Source organism: Lissotriton vulgaris, unplaced genomic scaffold, assembly GCF_964263255.1.
Source record: "Lissotriton vulgaris unplaced genomic scaffold, aLisVul1.2 SCAFFOLD_1897, whole genome shotgun sequence".
In the NCBI taxonomy this organism is placed as follows: Eukaryota; Metazoa; Chordata; class Amphibia; order Caudata; family Salamandridae; genus Lissotriton; species Lissotriton vulgaris.
This window is the reverse complement of record NW_028254203.1, coordinates 342,667-361,547: the sequence shown is the minus strand read 5'-3', so window position 1 is coordinate 361,547 and position 18,881 is coordinate 342,667. Positions and strand designations below refer to the sequence as shown.

At 46.6% G+C, this 18,881-nt stretch overlaps 1 protein-coding gene across 1 annotated transcript in view; it reads left to right on the top strand.

Annotated features, from left to right (window-relative positions):
- Positions 1-18,881, top strand: part of LOC147659643 (beta-1,4-galactosyltransferase 3-like) — a 302,447-nt gene that overhangs the window by 63,303 nt on the left and 220,263 nt on the right. The window lies entirely within an intron of this gene.

Here is an 18,881-nt window from a genome sequence, read left to right as displayed (position 1 = left end):
TTGCGCCGTCGACGCGGGTTCTCTCGTGGACGCAGTCGGTGACGAGGTGTCCGTTAATAGGATCATCGACGTTAGCTGTGTTGTCGACGGGTGGGTCATCGCCCGAAGTTGACCCCTCGACGACGATGAAGACTTCGAAGACACGATTTGCTTCATCGATGGCGGAAGTGTCATCGGTGATACTGTCGATGAAAATCCCCATCTCCGGCAGTGTGCAGACGACGACAATTCCGTCGACAGAGCAAGCAAAGCAGCCTTCGTCGATGAAGGTGATTCCAGCGGTGATACAAACGTTGACGGGCTCGTTGACGGGCTCGTCGACGAGGAGGGAAAAACATAACATTTCAAAATTACAATTAACACCAGCTGTAACCTCACCTAGTCAGGTGCAGGTTCTTTTGCCATCTCAGTTCTTAGAAGAAGATGATGAGGACGTGGATAAGCCCATTCGACCTTCAAGTCAAAAATCAGGAGGATTCTGATGAAGATGATGGTTATGGACATCAATATTACCATCCGCAACAGCAATATCACCAACAGGATGTACTTCCTTCAAGTCTTATGACAGATCTGCAATTTATGCTGGCAGACTACAAGAGGAGATTTCTGCCAGAGCGGAGCATCCAACAGGCTCCGCCCCCTCCCCTTCTCCGCCTGTTTATCCACAAATACAGGTTTTCTCCCCTCTTCTCCAACAGTTTCATAAGTTTCAGCCACCTACTCAAGTTGCTCCTGCCCATCAGTTGACATGCTCTGATGAGGAAGTAGAGAGAGAAGGAGAGATTCAACAAGATGAATGGAATTCCTACATCAGTACCACTCCGGCATCTCCTTCTCCCACATAAGTGGATTCACCTCCGGGAGATATTAGGGGATTCCACAAACTTCTGGAGAGAGCGGCTAAGCGCTTTGATTTACCGATGACCATGCATCAGCAGGACTATTGTCTGTATGACTTTAAAGAGCCTTATAAGAAATCAGTGAGATCTATGCCCATCATTGATTACATATGGAAGGGGGGTTGAGATTAATGCGGACTTCAGCAACTGTTCCACCTGTGTTGCTGAGATTGGAAAAAAAATATAAGGGTCTGGAGGATGCTCCAGCTTGCTTAATAGGTCATCCAAAAGCAGAATCTGTGATCTCGCAAGCAGCGCAGTAACTGTTGTAAATGAATCTAGGATCCTAGTGTAAATCTTCCCGATTCATGCCCTTATATAGGTATACATTATCCAATCCTTATATAGGCATATAAATCAGTACCATATTTGGCCTGAGCCTTACAGCCCAAATACGGCATGGCTACTGTAGGAGAGTAGGGTCTGCAATCCTATGATCACCCAGATTTTCTGCTTTTGTTTCACTGGTTTACGACTTTCTCTGGCTGTGGGCCTGCTAATCAGACCCACAGCCTGGCTGTTCTCTTTCTAAATTACGATATGTACCCTAGGTGCATTTACCAATTGGTACTGGGCCACCTTATCAGACCCTGTAACTCAGGGCATAGGTGTACCCAGGGCCGCCAGGGGCTGCAGCATGTATTATGCCACCCCTGGCTGGCCTCCTAAATTTGACACAACTGGCTGCATGACAGCTGGGGCGAAGTCGTGTAATCACCCTTTGCTTTAGATATAGTAGCTCTATATCTAACCATACAATGGACACCCGAGTTCCTATCAGTCACTCCTATGGCAGGCCTTGACAATCCTGAAGGCAGAGTGCGTGGGCTCGTGTGAACTGTGTTCTGGCCCGAGCCGATCCCGGTTGCAGCTTGCGGAGCAAAGACCCAATGGCTGTTCCATGATAACGCGTACCACATCGGTAACTTCGGTGTCGCGTTATCAAGACATGTCGAGTAAGGTGTCATACGAATCGGGATGCTGCCCTCTCACCAATTCTGGCGACGAGGTTAGCATTCCGCCCTTCTAGAGGGACATGACATGTACGTAACTGTGAACCCCGGTTAAAGTTAACTAAAGCCTCAGCTCCACAAAATGGATGCTGCCAACACAGACACGAGTCTGACCTCCTGCTGCTGGGAGTCCTTCCAGCGAGGAGCGCTTGGACAAACGGTTTCCTGTCGAGGGCGGTGTTCGCACCGTCCCAGACAGGGTTTGTGTATTCTGGGTAGGTAGGGCTTTTGCGAGAAGGTGACTGCGGAGTGGCACCCCGGTGCTCACTACGCATCTGCCGGTCAGAACCAGTTCCAGGGGCGCCAGCCCTGGCCTGGGGAAAGTCCGGCAGGGGAGAGGGGTGTAACTACCCCCCTTCCTGGTCCCACCCTTAGGGCAGGACCTAGTCATGTACCCACCCCTTTCTTTAGGATAAAGACCGGAGCGGGGACCCTTCCAAATTAGATCATCTTTGAATCAAGAACTACTTTCTACGAAAGGACATTCGAGACTCTTCTCAAGATTTCTCCCTTGTGACTAAGGAGTAGTCACCCCGCATCAGCGGGCACCATCTAAGAACTCTGCGGTTTGCTGCAAGTCCTTCCTCAAGGATCCGACGGCCCAGCTCGACGAGAACCGGCTTCCCTGGCACCTCTGACCTCTACCCACGTCATCAGCTCAGCTGTGATCAGTGGGTGCGACGAGACCTCGAGGGACCGGCCATCATCAAAACCTGCACGCTCTTAACCAGCACGACCATCGAAGCAATTCTCTGGTGAGTGCTCTGGGGTCCGAGAAGCCCCGACCCTGAGCCGCTCCAGCACCGAAGTGCAGTCTCCCAGCATCTCCACGATCTGCGTGGGGCCCTTCTGCTCGCTGCTCAGCCCGTTGTCTGGTCACTAGCCGCTGGCTGGTGCCCTTCCTTGACGACAACCAACAATCAACGCTGCTGGTCTGGTTGCTCCAGACTGGCCCTTGCTTCCATCTTTGCGAGAAGCATCCCGGACCCTCCTGGTCCACTCAAGACGCCATCTTAGGCCTACCACGTGGCCCTGAGATCTGCCAAGGCTTGTTGCCCCAATCCTGGGCCCAGCGACGCCGACAGCATCATCCTTCGTGGGACAGCTCGCACCTCCACCGTGGTCGCCGACAACGCCTCCTGGTCCGTGAGACTGCAGAGCCTAGCGTCGCCCACTCACCTGGTCGAGGTGACGGCCAACCGGTGCCTTCCTGGTACCCTCTGACTACTGGCTAGTAGTACGAACTTGGTCCCCTCTGCTTTCAGGTATCAACGATCTCTGATCCAGGCTTGGATCTCTACGAACTATTCATCACTGGTCGCCGGCCAGCAACTCCTTTTCTTCCGGCTCCTGGCTCGTCAGCGAAGACCCCGACGCCTGTAAGACTTGTGCAGCCGCAGCCCTCGTGGCTAGGTAACTCGGCATTTCGGTGCCTGCATAGCCTCTTTACTCTAGGGTCCCGAGTCCCTCGCTTCCGACTTGCCTTATCGGGTCCGCCCGAGACCTCTAAACTTTCCGTGTCCTCGGACACTTGTTTTAATTGTGCACTTGAAGTATTTTCCTAAAGAGATTTGGTTTGTGCTTAGTACCCTGTCCTCATAAAGAGTCCAGGGCTGTTGTGAATCTTAATAAATATCCTGTTTATTTTCATAACACTTGTGTGGTGTCCTTTCACTTGGTGTTCAAGGGGTACATGTGTGGTAGACAGCTGGCTTAACACGCCCTCTCGAGTCTTTAGCCTTAGACTGCTCGTATCCACGCTACTAGGATAGCTGGTCTATAGGTTGACTTACAACCAATCATCATAAGGGTCGTTTGGAACGATACATAGCGGTCGCTAGAATAGCGAACGCTGCATATCGGGCCAACTTCTCACAGCTACTTCCACTAAGTTCCGAGAATCAACAACGATTTCTTGGGAAAACCCGCCTTCAGCAGCTAGGGACTTCCCCCTGCTTGAATATTGATTTCTCCAAGAAATCCATGAGTTTTCAAAGAATCTAGCCTTTGAGTGACGTTATTAGGTCCAATCATGCGTCAAACTCGGCCCCTTTAAAGTATAAATATGCCTAGGTTTGCCCAGACAAACACACAGTGGTTTGGAGAGGATCGACTATCTACTTGCCCGACGCCCTGCAGCAGCAAGTGCCGAAGGAAGCCGACCCTCCAGCTGACGCACTGAGAGACTCTGTCTTTTCTCCTGCTGAGAAATCCAGCTCCAGTGTTTCCGGGCTACCCTTGCGGGTATCTGGGAAATCGAGTCCTAAGAGAGAGATACAAGACCTCCTTCATTCTAAAACCAAGGAGCTGATTAGACCTCTTAGAGAATTCTTGGAATAGATTCCTGGCAGAGAACTACTAAACTTAAGCTACTCCTCACTTACTTCTTCCCTCGTACTAGACTTAGGTTAGGTATACCGGGATAGGCGTATTTTAGAAGCACCAGTTGAGTACTTTTAGTCATTATTTATTACTGTATGTATTTTATACATTTTATGCACTTTTATGGCTTAAAAACCATATCGTGCTTTTACAGTACTACTTTATAATACTGTTCGTATTATATGCATTGTACTTTATGACAAGTATTACGATTGTAGCAGTACATTTCTTATGCTTGCGAAAGAAGACTGTTCAATAAAGACTTTTATTGAAAACGCCCGTTTCTCTATTTTCTCAGCACCTCTGGTGAAACGAAGCATGCACGATTGACTGAGTAAAATAGCTATCTATTGTTTCCGCGACTCTAGAGATTGATTTCTTATTCTTGGGAAACAAAGTTGTCATGTTTATGCGGTTGTCAGAAACTAGTCCCATCTTGTTTATTCACAATTAAGTTTAATATATACGACCTAGTCGACTTCAGTCCTACGTCCTACGTCTAAACTATAGTATATGTTATTCCAATGCGCAGAGCCTATTGGGAATATAGGAACTACACTACATAACGCTCAAAGAATCCTTCAGCTCCCCTACCTGCTCCTCCTGATAAAGAAGGAAGAAACCTTTATGGGTACATATACTCCTTGATCAGGTTAGAGTGGGTAGGGTGGTCCCGATAAATCCCTGGTATCTAAGTAACCCCAAACTTCGTAAAGACCTCACTAGGACAATAGACTCTTATTTCGAAAAAAACTCTGGCACGGTAGACTCCTCCCAGACACTCTGGGAAGCATTCAAAACAGTGATTAGGGGAAAGCTGTGTCCCTTATATTAATCAATCATATCATTTGTAAAGCGCACTACTCACCCTTGAGGGTCTCAAGGCGCTGGGGTGGTTAATGCTGCTACTACTTGGAAAGCCAGGTCTTGAGGAGTTTTCTGAAGGTCAGCAGGTCTTGGGTCTGCCGTAGGTGGATGGGAAGGGTGTTCCAGGTCTTGGCGGCGAGGTGGGAGAACAATCTGCCGCCAGAGGTCGCTCTTCGGAAGTGGGGAACTTTGGCGAGGGCGAGGTCAGCGAAGTGGCGGGTGGGGGTGTAGAAGCTGAGTCGTCTGTTGAGGTACGTTGGTCCGGTGTTGTGGAGTGCCTCGTGTGTGTGGGTGAGGAGTTTGAAGGTTAATTCGGGACAGAAGAAGGAACAACTAAAGGAGGTGTCTAATATAGAAAACGAGATCTACCAATTAGAGAGAGATGGAAGTGGCGACCACACCTGCCTCGCTCCACCTGTTATGCCTTAAAGAGGCATTTCCAGTTTCTGCAGATTAGCTAAGGCTCTATCTCTAGGGTCCTGCAGGCTAGTAAAACAGCTTCTCAAGGGGCTGTTTAAAAGGTTCCCTCCAGTGAGGGCACCTCCTTCTGCAGGGCAACTAAATACGATGCTCAGTTAACTAATGAAACATCTGTTTGAACCGATTCGCAAGACGGACATGAGGTCCCTATCCTGGAAAGTAGCTCTCCTCCTGGTTCTCACATCACCGAGAATGGTTGGAGAACTTCAGGTTTTTACTACTTAAGAACCTTTCTTACAATTCAAACAAGACAAAGTTATTCTACGAACGAACCCTAAATTCATCCCTAAAGATCCATAATGAACCAATTGTTTTGAAATCATTCTTCTCAAATCCGCAGAACGTAGCTGAGCATGCTCTGCACTCTCCAGATGTTAAAAGGTACCTTACATTTTACTTGAACAGGACAGTCATTTTGCAAGTCAAATCAACTCCTTATTGCGTACAGTGCACCTAGAAAAGGGTTCCCTATCACTAAACAGAGCACCTCTAGATGGATTTCAACTGCAATTGTATTCAGCCATCAACAAGTGGGCCATCCTCTGACTTCAAGAGTTCGTACCCACTCTACAGGAGTGATATCCACATCTACAGCACTGTTTGCAGGTGTATCCCTGCCTGACATTTGTAGAGCAACAACTTGGAGGACGCTGCACACATTCACCAGGCACTACTGTTTGGATGCTGGGAATCAATCAGGTCATTTGTTAAGCGCGCTACATACCTGTGAGGGTCTCAAGGCGCTGGGGAGGGGGGTGGGGGAGAGCCAGGTCTTGAGAAGTCTTCTGAAGGCCAGTAGGTCTTGGGTCTGCCATAAGTTGGTGGGGAGGGTGTTCCAGGTCTTGGCGGCGAGGTGGGAGAAGGATCTGCCACCGGTGGTCGTTCTTCGGATGGACGGGACTGTGGCGAGGGCGAGGGCGAGGCCGGCGGAGCGGAGCTTGCTGGTAGGGGCGTAGAATCGGAGTCGTCTGTTGAGGTACGCTGGGCCGGCGTTGTGGAGGGCCTTGTGTGCGTGGATGACGAGTTTTAAGGTTATCCTCTTTTTGACGGGCAGCCAGTGTAGGTCTCTCAGGTGGGGTGTGATGTGGCTGCGGGGGTAGATGTTGAGGATCAGTCGTGCCGAGGCGTTCTGGATGCTTTGCAGCCGTCTCAGAAGTTTGTTTGATGTTCCTGCGTAGAGTGCGTTTCCGTAGTCCAGCCTGCTGGAGACGAGGACCTAGGGGACTGTTCTTCTTGTTTCGGTGGGGATCCACTTGAAGATCCTGCGGAGCATTCGTAGGGTGTTGAAGCAGGATGATGAGACGGCGTTGACCTGTTTAGTCATGGAGAGGGTGGATTCAAGGATGACCCCCTGGTTGCGTGCGGAGTCAGTGGGTGTCGGGGCTGATCCCAGTGATGTCGGCCACGAGGAGTCGTCACAGGCTGAAGGGGTGGAGCCGAGGATGAGGACCTGAGTCTTATCTGAGTTCAGCTTCAGTCGGCTGTTCTTCATCCATTCCGCGACGGTCTTCATTCCTTCGTGGAGGTTGGTTTTAGCGGTGCGAGGGTCTTTGGTGAGGGAGATGATCTGCTGAGTGTCGTCGGCGTAGGATATGATGTTGAGGTCGTGCTGTCGGGCGACGTGGGCGAGGGGTGCCATGTAGATGTTGAACAGCGTTGGGCAGAGGGAAGAGCCCTGGGGTATGCGGCAGATGTTCTCTGTGGCGGTGGAGCGGAAGGGTGGGAGGCGGACGCTCTGAGTTCTGCCGGAGAGGAAGGATGCAGTCCAGTCCATTACTTATTGCTTCATATTGGGTCTGTACTTTCTACCAATTTTCTGACTTTCCCATGTCAGATAAGAAGAAGAGCCTGTTCAGGCCCTGTGCTACCTGTTCTAAGAAGGGACTCCATACAGATGACCCTCATAAGGACTGCATTTATTGCCTTTATCTGGATCATAAAGCTAAAGAATGTAAGGTATATCATACCTTTTCTAATAAAACCTTAAAGACCTTGAGGGTCAGCTGCTCATATTGTTTCAGAAACTTAAGGCTTGGAAGGAGCCAGTGTCTAGTGACAACAGGAAAGAGGAATCTTCATCATCCTCCAAGAGGTCACACAAGAGGGAGAGGGCTCCCCGATCTCACTCTTCCGTTGAGCCACCTAAAAAAAACACCTTTGAGGCTTAGTCACAGCACTTCTGCATCTCCTTAAAATGCCCAGAACAAATTAGGTCTGAGGCGCTTACACCACCCCGCAGGTGCACCATTCCTTCAAGAAACCTTCTTCAGTTCCACCTGTTAACAAACCACATATGAGAGACTCACCATTGACGAGACCATCATCATCGACAAAGAAATCCACACCGTTGTTGACGGCAGCTACCACTGACCCTGTATCCATGTTGTCTCTGCCTTCAGCTGCTTCCTTGATGACATCCTTGTCGACGGCCCACCTGCCTAATCTGTCGATGCCCAAAATCACTGTTTCTCTGTTGACGATGGTTGTTCGGCCAATGTCAACTTAAACCACCACGACAACTTCGACGTCTTCTCTGTTGACGGACACAAGGGTTTCGCCGTTGTTAATTACATCTCCGTCGACTGCTCCGATGATGATTCACTCGACGATCCTGTTGGTGGCAGAAAAACTGCAAAACAAGGAGAAAAAATTGCATTTGACCCCTGAGCACACTTCTCCCAGCAAGATGTCACCACTGCTTCAATGCCAGCTGTTAGAGGAGGAAGATTCTGAGGACGAAGGTCCTTTGGGGTATGCTTTCAGCCCTTCACAATTACACGTCAAGTGCCAAGAGAAAGATTATGATGAGGAATAATATGAGGGTCAAGGTTAGTTACGCTGCTCAGGAGAAATGTCATCCGCAATATCCGGAGGAAATGGTATGCCTGCCTTCCTCACTTGTTACAGATTAACGATTTAGGCTTTCTGATTATAGGAAGAGTTTTCCTCCAATGCCTGCTATCAAAACGCCAGTCTGTCCAACAGCAAAATCTCTACCTTTACCTGCATCTACTCCACAACAAACACCACTATTGTTGCCTACTTCAGTCTGCCAACCACCACTACCTACGTTTCTTCATAATCCTGCAACTTCTGGGTGAGCTCCTTGACCCCCACCATGAATGGGATGATTATCTCATACCCACGCCATCGTCTCCTTCTCCAACTCCAGTGGATTCCCCACCCGAAGACATTGGGGTGTCCACAACTTGCTAGAAAGAGCAGCAAAAAGATTTGTTTTACCTAATGCAACTACGCAGATGGACTATTTTCTGTATTATTTTAAAGAACCTTTTCAAAAGAGTGTAAGAGCCATCCCCATTCTAAGCTACATATGGGAAGAGGGATTAAAAGTCATGAAGACTCCAGCCACAGTAACTGCTGTCCTTTCCTGCTTAGATAAACAGTACAAAGCTCCAGTAGACTCTCCTGCTTGCTTAACTAGTTACCCGAAGCCTAAGTCTATTATCTTGCAGGTAGCACAGTGCAGATAAAAAAAAAACATCTGCACCCATCACAGTGCCTGCAAACAAGGAAGGTAGGTGCCTTGACAACATAGGAAAAAGATTTTCATCCATGTCGGCTCTTAGTTAGAGCAGCAAATTCAGTCATTGTTCTTGGTCGGTATGACTGCAAAATGTGTTCCAATATCGTACTGTGTCTCGATCAGCTTCCGGAGGAGGAGGACAGTAAAGCAGAGGTTAGGAAGATTCTCCAGGAAGGAGAACACACTTCATACAAGGGGATCGACAGCACTATGGAGATTGCCACTACGGCACATGGACAACTTGCAGGTGCAGCTGTGTTATGCCGCCAGGGTTGGCTTAAGGCTACTCCATTCAGGCCTGAGGTCCAAAACTAAGTACTAGACCTCCATTTCGACGGGGAAGACCTTTTTGGCAAGCATGTGGATAAGGCTTTACAAGCTATCAAAACACATCAGGTATAGCTAAGTTGCTGGGGATGCTTCAGTACAGGTAGGTGCCCTTTCCGGGAGCCGGAGGAAGAGGCCCTCCACAGGTGATCAATGCTTGCTGGGCAAAGAGACTGGCTAGTGGCAGGTTCACGCTGATTTTTGATGAAAGTGCTTCAGTCTTGGTGCAAACAGGCCTATTCGCGAAGAGCCCAAAAGCTTGCTTTTAAGAGCCTGTGAGCAAAGCCAAGTGTCCAGAACCTGATAGACACCACTTGGGGATCAGGATCTTGTTGCAGATTTGTCCAGGAGCTGGTGGACGGGCCTCTGCTGTCCCAGAGGCTCAGAGCAGGAGGCCAGCAGACTAGCCCTTCAAGTGTCTCAGAGGTCCTGGATTCAAGATGAAGTTGCTGGTCCAGTTCTTCTTCCTCTGGCAAGAGGGCACCAAGTCAGCACAGTAGGTCAGCAGTTCCTTTCGAGCAGCAGTCCAGCAAAGTAGCGGTCCGTATAGCAGCATAGCAGTCCTTCTTCCTGGCAGAGTAGCCATTGGTCCAGAAGTGTACTGAAAAGCTGCTTTCTGAGGTCCTTCTTTTATACACAGTTGTGCCTTTGAAATGGAGAGAAGCTTCTAGAGGCATTCTTTGAAGTGCACATATGCCCTGCCTTCCTGGCTTCAAACTAACTACAGGGGGTAGGTAGCCCTTTGTGTGGAGACAGGACACAGCCTATTCAAGTGTAAGTGGGGTTAGGCCCAGCTTCTCCCTCCCATCCTGCCAGTGATGTTCCATCCAGTCACACCTAAGCTCCCTATTGTGTGTGGCTGTCTAGGAGGGATACACAAAGCTTAACTGTCAGCTGTGCCAAGTCATCTGACCAGCAACAGACTACAGGCACTAAATGGCTAAGTCAAATAAATGGCAACTTCGTAAAAGTGGAATTTTTAGAATTGCAATTTAAAATCTAACTTTACCAGAAGTTTTCCAGAGACACCAAACATGAACTGTTTATCTCTTACCATTTCGAAATTACACTTCTAACATGTGATATGGCAACTCCAATGTTATCCTATTGGCGAGATAGGCCTTGCAGTAATGAAAAACGAATTGAGGAGTTTTTCACTACCAGGGCATGTAAAACTTAAAAGTACATGTCCAACGTTTTAAATACATTGCACCCTTCCTTCTGGGCTATCTCGGGCCTACCCTAGAGGTGACTTATATGTATTAAATAGGAAGGTTTGGGCCTGGCATTTAATTCACAGGCCCTAGCGCATATAGTGCCACTTTACATAGGACTTATAAGTAAATTAAATATTCCAATTGGGGATAAGCCACTGTTACCATGGTGTTAGGAGAGAGCACAAGCACTTTAGCTCTGGTTAGCTGTGGTAAAGCGCTCAGAGTCCTAAAGTCAACAAAAATGAATTCAGTCACAGACCGAGAAAACGACGGACCGAGCGGGGTCTCACACATCCTGAGCCAGGTCCAGGAAGAGGTGAGGTCCTTTCTTCGGGCACACTGGATGTTGTTATTACACCAGTTGCCAAGGAGGAATTCAGACAGATTAAGGAGAATTATATCCTTTACTGTTATTGATTCACTTGTGTGTTTTTTACATTCTTAATTATTTTTCACACATTTAGTCACTACTAGGCAGTAGCATTCACTTAGAACAGAGGCCCTGATGAAAGCCTTTGGTCCCTTTCCATGATAGGCTGAAACATGTTGGCCCTCTCGCAGCTATTTGTTTAAACTGCGATCAATGTTTTGCACTGTTTGTTTTTAGACTGGAAGGGGCTTATGTCTAATAAATAATTCCTTGAAAAGTTCCCTATCCCTTTTTTAATCACCACTTATATTTTTTTGCACTGCACTTTCCCATCATATGGTACAGTGATTGTGGGTCGTTACCCCAAGCCGACCATGGGGGTATGCTGGATGTCTCAATGATCAAGAGACACAATACCCTGGCAGGATTACCAGATGAGAATATTGATCTATACAAGTCATTGATGGGAATCCTTAATGAGGTCGATTGACAATCACAGGTGGCCTATGTTTTGGTGATTTGGTCTGTTAGTTTAACTGGTTATTCACTTCCTTTCTGTACTCAATGAGACGTTAGGATAGCTTGCAAGAAATCCCAATAGGATCTCTAGTTTAGACCCCTAAGTTTATTTGTTATATATGCTGCTCTTCCTAGGGGATAGAGCTTAGGCTGGTCTTTAAATATCCCTCTAGCCCTCCACCATCGTTTTGTTATTTGTGTCAAGTTCAGCTGTCACCAGATCCGGGGACAGAGATGTGCCCTGGATGTAGTGGGTTTAAGGATTGGATTTATATGTGCAGGAGGGATATCAGCGTTCCTTTTGGCATAACATTTGCAAGCTACTGCTGAACAGTTATTGGTCCTGCTTCAAAGTGCCAACAACCTGGTAATAGTAATGGACATACCAGCCAGAGCAGCTAATAAGTAAATCTTCCTTTCTTCACGATTTCTACTTCACGTGTACAGTAAGAAGTTCGCTCAGTGCAAATACCCAAACAACCATTTGCAATGCAATAGGTCTCGCATTTGTGAAAGTTTGATTTATTGGCATTGTAAATGACAATGCCTTTTATTTATGTGTTTAAACAACCTACAATAATAAAAGGCATTGTCATTTACAATACCAATGGGTCAAAATTTCGCAAATGCGACTCCTATTGCATTGCAAATGCTTGTTTAATCAGCCTGAAAACGTAGTCAAGACATGTTTAACATTTATAATGTCACGCAGATTGCTATCAGAGAGAGCCGCTCTGTTTGTCTGCTTTCCATCAATACAGCATGTCAGTTTGTCAGAACCTACCAAGGAATGTTATAGATGGATAAAAGGTAATCGGGGTTCCCACAAAGCACTGATATCCTTAATACAATTATTTACTAAGCTCAAATGAACAAGCGATGTCTGACGTCGGTCCCAGATTTCTGATTAGCAGACGCTGACAGGCTGTCAATTACAGGCGCAGGTGAATTGAAGACAAGTGGGCGGCGCTCGTACTGTGCGTCGTCATCCCTCGGTCAGATAGATACAGCAAGTCAATCATAAGGGCCTCTGCGGCTGCACTCTGACCCTTCCTGCTAATGCTGCGCTGTCAGGGTGACCCTTATGTCGGGGAACAGCCCGCACACCGACAGCTTCCTCACACGCTCTTGTGAGTGAACAGTCTGCTGTGCGAGAGCTCGAGAATGCTAGCATGTCCACCGTAAATCCAGAAGGGTAGCATCAGTAGCAGATTTTTGGAATGCTCAAATGAAAAAAATGTAACTATGATTGAACTAAATCAGAGCCATTTCTATATCCAATAATAAAGTGCATAGTGTTTCAATGCTGTTTGTGGACAAGATTCACGAGTTTGTTCAAGCAGTAGATGTGTGGACTGGACTCTGCCTTTCATCCACGTGCCCTTCATCCCAACTCCAACAAGCGCAGCCACGCAACCGCAAAAGGAATGCAGCTGGCAACCGGCCGCGCTGCTGCTCGCTCCCGAGCTCCCTAGGCCAGAGGAGAGAGAACCGAGCTCCCTAGGCCAGAGGAGAGAAGGCGGGACATGCACCCGCCTTTGGTCAATTGCGTGCTGTCTTCCTTAGACTCACGCAAAGGCCAATAGAGTGAAAAAGCACACGCACGAGCGTGTGGTCGGAGTTTGAAGTCCTCACTAGAAGCCTCGCAGAGCAGCGCATGCGCGCTGGCTCAGGCAAGACCTAAAAAGAATGAGGATGGCATGCCGACCCTATCTTCAGCTTACCAATGAAAATACAGATAAACCCTGAACTATAGAGTGCCAATGAAAATACAACTAAGCCTTGAACTATAGAATCAGATTATTTTTACACAGCATGAACAAATGTGGACGAAGATGAACTCAAACTGTTGAAATCATGATTGGAACAAGAATTCACCGGTAGTTGCTGTTTCCCAAAGTGAACTCTATTTGGCTCAATTCATCTCCGGTTTCTTGGGCTACTAAGATTTATATGACTTAGCTTCTATGGGACTACTCTCTTTGACTGAATCATCAATTATGTTCGTATGTAGGCATCGCAGGTCAATAAAATGAAGACCCTGGAAAACAATCCGTGATCTTGAGGAGTAAATTCGCAGAAAAGCCAGGCTTTGAATGCTTTGTGGACAGTCAAAAGAGATTATTCCACACAGATTTAAAGTGGAAGTTATTTCCAAAGTTAGCATCTGATGATCTAAAACCTCCTATCACCCCAATATTGGTATTGTATATGGAGAGTAGTTAAAAGCATGACATCAGACAGTTTCAAGGATTGAGAGGCTACATATTTAGTCATCCTTTAACATAGAAGCTGTGGTTTGTGCAGGTTTGTGGAACAAGATGTGTGACTCAATGTCACATGAGTGGAGAAGTGTGGCTCAATTGTTAGAGCGGCAGACCCTGATGCAGTAGTCTAGCCCGGGACCAGGGTTCAATTCCCCGCCTCGGCGGGTCTTGGGCTAAAAATTCCACAACCTGATCATTCTCGCCTTGGTGCCTATTCCAATCATGGAGTCCCACTCTGCAACTCTGGGCAATAGCTTGCTTAATCTCCACAACGGCCCCCACAACGCTAAGGATGCCTGGCCTCCACCTTGGGGGTGCCCAGGAGTGGTCGCCTCACAGAGAAAGCCAGGATGGGTTCCACAGCGGTATTCGTACAAGCGCCTTGAGACCCTTGCGGGTGAGTAGTGCGCTATACAAGTATCAATTTTTTAATTTACATTTAAACTGACCCTGGTTTCTCCCTTTGGTTGGATTTCCATCGATATGCAACAGGATCAATTGTCCAACGTGTGGACAGCTGCAATTTGTAATCTCTTGAGTCAAGTTATTTAGTAATCCAGATGGCAGCCATACAGGGCATTATCATCATTTAATTTGGACTTAATCAGGGGTCTAAGCATGATTTTGAAAGCATCTGTGGGCAGGGAATGAAGCGTTTTTACTTAAATGATGAATCTTAGGGCAAGGCTTCTAATCGAATACCAGATAATGCAGATAAAAACAAATGACCATTGGTCAAATTTCCAGGAGTGTGGTAATGCTTGTTGAATTAAAAAAACATATTTTGCTGCAAAAATCACATGGAGTTGCAACATCAGCTGGAGAATGGAGAGGTGGGTTAGTTTCTCGTTTGGGGAAGGCTCCTCCATCAAAAGATGATATAGACACAAGTAGATTAAGTTACAGTGAAGTTAATTGTTGTATATTAAAAATGTTACACTATCAAATTCCTAATATAAATGCAATTGGCAAAAACAATGTTTATGATTGAAAGCTATTTAGGTGCACAAACCCATTGAGGTGCAAAATCGGCCTTGATGCAAAGTCAGCAGTAGTTTGGTATCTAATTTAGGTGTGGAATCGCTCAGCACAGACAGAATGTATGATAGTAAGTTGTCACATAACATGTAAAAGATGTGTGTCACTATAACTTCACATCTGGCTGTCATTTTGTTGATGAATAGTGAGGTGCATAATCGCCTTTTTCTGACCTGAGTGTGAAAAACCTTTAGGAGCACGAAACACATTAGGAGCACAAAACACATTAGGAACACAATCGCCCTGGGAGCAAATTAGGCAGGATTGTGGTATTACCTTTAAGTGCAAAGTCACATTAAGGTGCAAAAACATCATTAGTGAAGTAGCAACACGAGTTTCAAAACACTTTTACAAGCACAAAAGTGTATGGATGCTTCTCTTCACCGTTCATGCAGTTCAGTGGTAAGTGCCATTTACCACAATGGACTAAAATACCTAAAGCCAGTAACAAACAGTGAGGCTGAAATACTCGTAGCAGGATCCCAGTTTGGGAATTACACTTTCTTGAAGCAATGGCTGTAGAGAGCAGACTCAAACGACCCAGTGGCTGAAGGGGATTGACCAAAGCCCCACTCAGTTGACAGCTTGCTATTTGCATGAGAGAATGAAATTAACTACAAACATAATGACATTCCCTCTGTCAAACAGCAAGAAATCTGTTGCCTGACCTAAAACAATCATTTTACATAGGATGTGCACTCTTATAAGGATTGTTATACGAAGATGAATAATACTATTTAATACATTTGCTGTTTGCTAGTTCAAGGTACTATCAGGCTCTACAAAATCAAGCATCTATGCAATGCTAAATTATGTAGTTCGTGAAGTTCCTTAGCATTTTAAGTAGTGGTTACTTAATGGAACACCGCTTTTTCCACCTCTGAGTGATAATGGAATGTCTCGCCATTGCTGGGTTTCAAATTGATGAACTGTCGACCACATAGTTGTCTAAAGTGAAGGCATTTCGGCCTGAATCATCACTTGGGATGAACAATCTCAGTAATAAAATTCAAGTTCTTCAAAGCAACCAGCAAGTGTACTAGTATGCGATAATGTAGTCATTCCCAAATAAAACATATGAAACAATGAACCAGTCTTTTCGGTATTCCTTTCACTTCATCACTTCAATGCCATAAAGTATCTGAAAAAAGGAATACTGTGTGCTCTTTTCTGCCATTCTTTATAAAAATAAGTAATGTTCACCATTTTAGGTCTCGCGAAAGACACCGCCTTACACTGTATGTTGCAAGACATTTATTATCAGCATACATTGGGCTAAGAGCCTGTTCACCGCTTACTATTGGTTAGCTTTATTGTCACTCTCATTTGCTTATTTCTTATCGGTCAGCTTCCGTTGGCTTTCCTTCCTCTTCTAGGGTTTCCCCTCACCTGGAGCATTGATCCATTACCTATGTCCATTCACTGCTCCTTTTTTTAGGTCTCGCCTACGCAGCACGCATGCACTGCATAGAAGAGGACCTCATGTAATCGATTCCGTCATTTCCCTAAAAACGTGCGCGCGTTGCATTGCTTAGAATGGCAACACGTGCATGATTAGCTAGTCCCTTGCGGGAGCGAGCAGCACCATATGGTAGCAATTATCGTGCTCGCTCCCGCAAGGTAAACGCTGCACGTCCCTGCTCTCGGCCAGCACCTCCCCTCTCACTCTTCCTTGCCCCCACCCGCCACGCTCTCTCTTAACAGTGGCCCTCTGAGGTACCCTTTCTCTCTTCCTCATTAAGTCACATTCACTCTCTCTGAGTGGCAGGGAGGGAGTGGGGGGCGCTCTGCAAGATGTCTCTCTCTCCCTCTCTCTTTTCTCTCTCCTCTCTCTCATGCTTAGTAAAGCGTTCCTCTAGTTCCTCGGTGAAACATCCCCCGGTCACGTTCCTGCAGGCCCAAACAGTTAGAGCTGGGGAGCGAGTGAAAGGGCCGGGGTCCCTCCTCTACCTCCCTCATACTCCCTTTACCTTGGAACTGGGCCCCAGGTGAGGGCCTCTTCCGGACTTTAGTACAACTCCCGTCTGCGACGCTAGCACCATGGAGCCAGAGACGAGGCCGTGACCAGGAGTCTCAGCCACAGGCAGATGTCCGGGGTTGGTGCCCTTCCAGTGATAGAGAAGTAGTTTGTACGAGCCTTGCCATTTTCTTTCTTTCTTTCATGTAATTATCTTTTATTTTCACTTACTGGTACGTACTGAGTTGTGAGACCTGGCCTAGCGTGTAGTTGTACAACATCATGGGCAGAGCATGTTACACAGGGGATAGATACTGAGAGGTAAAACCCTTGAGGTGTTCTCGTGAAGGACTCTGTGTTGATAACAGAAGTACTGTGAGATGATATTGTGCCATTTCTGAGTACTGGGTATGCGGTACTGGGTGAATGGTACATGGTTGCTATATTTATACATAACATTTTAACCAGCAACACTTTTCATGCTGGAGTTTGAGCGTCAACACTTTCAATGTTAAAGGCAAAACTACATGTCCCAGAATGCAACTGCTTTTGGCTAGTGACTTTAGCCCCCTCCCCCTGCCCCTCCCTCCACATCCTCTTTTACGCAGGAACCTAAATCTGGTGTGAAACTATGGAACAGGGAGCGAGAACAGGTGGAACACATTGTCCAGTGGGAGACGGTGTACGAGAGGTACCACTACTCAGTTGCCACCTGTTTCCCTTGCACATGAATGTGACTTCCATCCAGGTTTTGGATTTTCAGCCTGTAGTTGTAAGCATGCTCTGCCTCACAAGCTGCTATTTAGAGTGCAAAATCTACAAGCAAAAGTAACAAATTCTTCCCTAGGCTTAAAACCACTACCAACTGAACGCAATGCACGTGACGTGGGATGTTTGAGATGTGCTATTGCGTAAATTATATACAGTGAGGTGGTACATTTGCCAAAGTACTAGGTGATCACGTTTTTGAGAGTGTGTGTGTGTAAATATTGAACAGCCCTGGGGGAAGCACATAAGGGTAGCTGTGGTTCACTGTGTCTCATAACAAGGCATGCTGGTGTCTACAATTCTATGGGGTTTTACAAACAACCGAGTGCAATGCCAGTAGAACTTAAAAAGGAAAAAATTGGAAACAAAAGATCAAACTGAGTACAAGGAATGCTGTAGTTCTCTGCATGTTTCACTGTATGGCGTTCTGATATCTAAAAAAACAAGAATTGGCATAGCCAATAGGTCTCGCCTTTGGGACCTTATAAGTGTTTAGCCATGCAACACTTGAGGTTGTTGCCCCAAGGATATTGTGCTGGATAACTAAACACTTATAAGGTCTAAAGGCGAGACCTACTGGCTATGCCAATGGTGGTTTCCTTGTTTCCTGGTTTCCTTCATATTGCTCTTTCTCGCCTATGTGTTTCTCCACACGCCCTCTGTCTCTCAGTTGAGGCTCTTCCTACCTCCCCATCCACACACCTTCCATTGCCATTCTTGCTTCCCCAACCATTCTGTTGTTTGTTCGCTTCCCCGTCCTTGACCACCCACACTCCGTGCTTCTGCAGCCCCACCTGCCCACCCTCTATTGTCTGTGCTCTTACCCATCCATAGTCTGTGTTCTTCCCTACCATCCTCCACCCACACTCCGTTGTCCATGTGCTTTCCCATTCATGTCTCAGTTGTTTTGCTGTTCTCCCACTTGCATCCTTCTCTACTACCTTTCCTCCATATTGCCTCGTCTCCTGCCCATTCCCTCGCTGTCCAACCCACTCCTGTTTGGTTTTTTTAAAGCGCATTAGCACTATATAAAAAAGAAGTGCAATACCCCTTTAAAAAATTCAGACTTTTAATTTAATAATTCTTCTCAGATTGGTAAAATAAAAAAAAACTTGCTTCATTTTTTAGGTATGTGCATCTGTGTTTGCACGCACCTACAAAATGACGCAACGGCTATCTCACGGCACCTTTTATTTATTTATCTTATACATTATTTTCAGCTATCCTTTA